At 33.3% G+C, this 5,502-nt stretch overlaps 1 protein-coding gene across 1 annotated transcript in view; it reads left to right on the top strand.

Moving 5' to 3' along the window:
• Positions 1-5,502, top strand: part of LOC127723621 (60S ribosomal protein L7-like) — a 244,298-nt gene that overhangs the window by 175,597 nt on the left and 63,199 nt on the right. The gene's annotated exons all lie outside the window — the stretch shown is intronic.

The raw sequence follows: 5,502 nt of genomic DNA, 5'->3' as shown, positions 1-5,502 counted from the left end.
CGTTTAATACTTTAGTATACCAATCATAGACCCATAAAGGGCATGTTACATATAATGATTATCAAAAACATAAGTAAATTAAAGAAGAATGTGTCTTAGGACAGGAATTCCCCTGCTCAAGCTTTGTAATTTTCAAAGTCAAAAAGGGACATAACTCTATAACCGTAAATGACTCACTGCCCAAATTCGAACTTTGTCTGTGTGTTGAGGTTCTCAGCATTGTGTTTGAGTTTCATAAAATTTGCATAAGGGAAACTTAATTTAGAGTGTGGAAAAGAAAAAAAATGCAATTTTCCCAGTTATAAAGGGACCTAACTCTAGAACGGTAAGTGATTCACTGCTCAAATTCGAATTTTGTTTGCGAGTTTTGAGTCTTAGCTTTTGTGTATGAGTTTCATAAAATTTGGATGAGAAACGCTTAAGTTAGAGTGCAGAAACGAAAATAGGACGAACGGAAGGACGGTCAAGAGTATAATACTTAATGCCCCTTCGCCTAGCGGCGGGGGCATTAAAAAAAACAATACTGATAGTGCTTATTTATTTTTAGCGACCCTGCTCAATAGCTAACTCATAAGCACTAATTCTCAATTGTACGTGGTACTTTCTAGTTTTAAAATTCCACACAACAGTTAGATAAGTGTCCCTTTTGAAAATATCCTTAGATTTGAAATAATTTCGTACTTTATTTACGAGCACCTGAAATCACCCGCTGGTTTTAGTTGGGGTTCATGTTGCCCAGTCTTTAGTTATTTATTTTGTGTTTTGTATACCGTTGTTTGTCTTTTGGTCGTTTTACGTTTTTTGACATGGCGTTGTCAGTTTGTCATCGATTTATCAGTTTCAATATCCCACTGGTATCTTCCGCCTCTCTTTAACCCCTTTTCACTGTAGCATTCTGTTAAAAATTATCTTTCAAAAATTGCATATACCTTTTAATTAATACATCTTTATTGGTTATAACAGCGAAATTCAGATGGTACTCAGAATAGAATCGTGTACGGCTTCTGATTGAACGATACAGGATTGGAATTACTTTTAATCGAAAGGTTATCCAATTAGGTTTAAAAAATTCAGAAAATCAAATTCAAATTTTACTAAGTATAGAACATATATTCAATCTTTGCACGTATAGGAGCCATTAAAAATTTGCCTTCTTCATTAAGCGGAAAAAGTAGACGTTGTTTTTCAACTGCATTTTAAGTCAATTTTTGCCGCATGACCATGTATATTTTTCTGGTTGTTATGCAACGCCGAAATTTCCAGTAAGAGGAACTGCTACCCATTTTTTCTATTATGTGTAGTATTCGAGAAATAAAATATGAAACAGCACTGGTACCCTATGAAAAATGAATTACGCATAATTGCGCTCTTGTAAACTATACTCATTCATATGACTTTGTGTATATATTTTCCTGCTTCCGAAGTTTTATAAATGGGTTATGATCTTTGTCATTTAAATGTGAAAATATATCAAATTTGGTAAAGAATAGAAATAAAAAAATATCAAATTTCACCAAAAATAACTTTTTGTTATCGTTTTGATATCGTGAATTACATGAAAGATTTTCAGTGAAAAATACACGAATTTAAGAAGTCAAAATTGAGAATGGAAATGGGGAATGTGTCAAAGAGACAACAACCCGACCATAGAGCAGACAACAGCCGAAGGCCACCAATGGGTCTTCAATGCAGCGAGAAACTCCAACACCCGGAGTCGTCCTTCAGCTGGCCCCTAAACAAATATGTATACTAGTTCAGTGATAATGGACGTCATACTAAACTCCAAATTTTACACAGGAAACTAAAATTAAAAATGATACAAGACTAACAAAGGCCAGAGGCTCCTGACTTGGGACAGGCGCAAAAATGCGGCGGGGTTAAACATGTTTTTTGAGATCTCAACCCTCCCCCTATACCTCTAGCCAATGTAGAAAAAACAAAGTTGTTTCATAAAACGTTGATGTAAAATCAAAGGGAGAATACTGTTGAACGATCGATCTTGAAACAGCAAGTCAACAACTATTAAAAGCTCAGAAAGATACCGATTTGATCCAAAAGGACGCACAACTTTGGAAAGTTTCTTTTTTAAATTAGAAACGGCAACTTTAACGATTATTTATTGATTGTGGCCAATTTTTCATGCATATTTAGAACATGAAAAATTACAATTAAATAATATTAGTTTTCTCTCGGAGTGGGCCGACCGGAATGAAAGACGGGAAATTAAGAAACTTTTTAAAATGAGGGATATTTGTATAGGCGCAATAATTTTGAATTGAAACCGCCACATATGGACCCCACAAAGAGTCGTTGCAAGTTTGTTTTTAACGTGTACAGAGAGCTTGACACTAGTTAGGTAGATCAGGTGTTTTCTGAGCACCCTTTCTACTCATGTTGCAAAAATACTTTTTAGGTTTAAAAATATCTTACCAAGAATCAGTCAATATAAAACAGAAACATCTAAACTAGAAATTTAAAGATTAGACTATCATAAAATGAAGTATCGTTAAGCGTATTTACAAATTTCAGAAAAGAAATCCTATTAAAAAAACACTTTTTAAGGAAGATCAGGTGTCTTCTGAGCACCCTTTCTGGTCATGTTGCAAAAATACTTTTTAGGTTTAAAAATGTCTTACCAAGAATCATTCAATACACAACAGAAACATCTAAACTTGAAATTTAAAGATTAAACTATCATAAAATGAAGTGTCGTTAAGCGTATTTACAAATTTCAGAAAAAAAAATCCAATTTAAAACAAGGGCAGATGGTTATATTGAATTTGACAGTACAATTTGTGTTTGTTTTTTGTTCTTTTTTTAAGAAAATAAGGCCCGTGACCCCCTATTTCTATTTGATATTTCGGAAGTATTGATGCAAAGCAATTCTTTCGATCGTTTAATGTTTCCTCAATAAGGAAACTTTAGGTTGCCCCTATATAACCCATATAAAACTGTGATTTCGTTAATTTCATTGTATTTTCACGAGAAAAAAATCCCTGACCCCTTGTTTTTATATTGCAATTTGAAAGTACATTGATCCAGAAGTCTCTTACAGAAGTTTAAGAAAAATCTATAGTCGAACATTTAGACACCCCAGCTACCTTAACTACACAATGTCGACACGATGTGGCTAAGTATTTATTAATCCCGCATATTCTTACGGACCTCGTTTTAAGTACGGCTTTTACTGTTGGATTTTGGAAGTCCAGATAACTATTGTAGGTATATTTCTTTAGTGAAAAACTTTAATTGAATAAGATCGCTTTGAAATTACGTTCGAGGTTGGTCGTTTTTCAAATCTACCAAGAAATTTATTTTTAGTGATTTTGTAAAATTGCTCCTCTGCTTGTGTCGAAGATAAGATTCCTTTCTTGACTTTATGTGAAATGCTGAATTTGATAGTTTTATTCTCTTTGATTTTATAAGAAAAATTGTTCCCAATTTGTTAATACTGGACAATGAGTAGCATGCAATCCTTAGTTTTATCATTAGTCACAGCTGGGTTGCGAATGTGGTAAGCATGTTCAGTTGAATATCAAAAAAAATATTAAAAAAATAGTTTTCAATTATTGTTTTACTATATTGAATGCATGGGACACTGTTATAGACTTTATATGTCTGTGAAGTATTATATTGTATTATGTATGTATAATTTATGTATCTATGCTTGTCAATATTGTGTTCCCTCTATAATATGCATGTTCTTATGCCCCTTAGTGGGTCTTTGGTTGGAAACGAAGTAGTTTATGTATTTGTGTTGTTTTAAAAATTAATTAGTTTGGTGTGTGTTTTGCTTGTTGCAATGCCTGAATGAAAGATAAAGATGAATAAATTAATGTAATCAAGATATATACCGTATAGCGGGTTATTTTCGCGGGGTGTAAATTTTCGCTTATTTTCGCGGATAAAACAAAATCGCAAAAATAAATTCCGCCAATTTAAAAGTGTACATGCAAAGGTATTGATAAAAGTTTCGAATCCGCCAAAATAATAACCGCCAAAATATTTCGTATTCTTTATTCAATGGAAATAGCGAAATTTTACACCCGCGAAAATAACCCGCTTTACGGTATTTATTATTTCATTTACGAAACCTCGTGTTTATTCTTTCCTTGTAAGGTTTAAACAAACAATAAAAATGCGGGGTTTTTTTGTGTTTTGTTTCAAATATTTAAAAAATTGAAAAATCAAAATAATAATTCGCTTTTATTTTGATCCAATTTTGTAAAAAATAAGCTAGAAAAGCATCACTTATATATTACTGTCTTGCAAAACCATAATTAGACCTCATTTTGGCTCCGTAAGCATGCAATCTTTAGTTTTATCATTAGTCACAGCTGGGTTGCGAATGTGGTAAGAATGTTCAGTTGAATATCAACTTTGAACAGTGAAAAAAGGGAGCCACCCGAAAGAAGCAGTTGCTTGACTGCTTCGGCCAAATCGGCAAACCTCCGCAGATTCCGTTACGCCAAATCTAGTAGTAAGATCTGCCGAGGTGTGCTGAATGTTTTTCGGCCCACATAAGAATCATTATTATGCAGGTAAAACGATGATTTACTTGTTTGTTTTAATCGATATGACATGAAATTCAACAAACCTAGCAAAATTGTCATTATACTGTATTGCACGTGTTTGTTTGTCTGTCTATACTTATCATATATCATGATTACAATTTATCTTTTTCATTATCTTTAAAGCACTTCGTTGGTTCAAAGGAAATTCGACTTCAATCGATATCAATAAACAGGATAACACGTTCGAAAATGTCTTTTAAAACTATGAGGGGCCTGATGGGTTATTTTCGTTCTTCGTGATCGGCGAATTTTCGCTATCGTGATCCGTTTTTCTACAGATTTTTTTTTTTTTATGTTTTCGTGATCCGTGATCATGGAAATTTATTTTCTGTGAATCGTGATTGACAAAAAAATCAACTCGTGAATCGTGATGAGACCCCCCATCAGGCCCCTCAACTATGATTCCTTTTCCGAGTTTGGTTATTCTTCGGTCTTTTTGGATTTATAAGCTCTCCGCCGTTTGCACTATTTGTCAAATATATTAACCCAGAGCATCACTGAAGAGACATTAGTTGTCAAAATGCGAATCTTGTGCAGAAAAATTAGTACCGTTCATGTTATGAAAAAAACCTTGCACAAATCAGGATGAAAATGAATATTTCACCCAACTAAATGCAGAAAATACATGTGTTTAAAAGTGGAAATAGAAATAAGCGAGACTCGGTAAAGGTGGAAATGAAAATTGCATCAGGAAAAAATCCGCTTGGATTATTTATACAAGAAAGACAACTCAGACCGTTTATAAGTTTATTAACTCTGTTCGTTCTTAAGACAATGGACGATCAACTTTTTGTTCAATTTTGAATACATATGAACCGTATTTGTAATTTTGTATAGACGAAAGTTGGCTTTATATGTTTGTGCTCTTTGTGTGTTTTGTTATTTCTGATGACCAAGCCTTTCGGTCATATAACTTTACTCGGTACTC

Source organism: Mytilus californianus, unplaced genomic scaffold (genome assembly GCF_021869535.1).
Source record: "Mytilus californianus isolate M0D057914Y unplaced genomic scaffold, xbMytCali1.0.p SCAF_13, whole genome shotgun sequence".
Classification (NCBI taxonomy): domain Eukaryota; kingdom Metazoa; phylum Mollusca; class Bivalvia; order Mytilida; family Mytilidae; genus Mytilus; species Mytilus californianus.
Note: the sequence above shows the minus strand (reverse complement) of the source record. Positions and strands in the feature narration are given on the sequence as shown.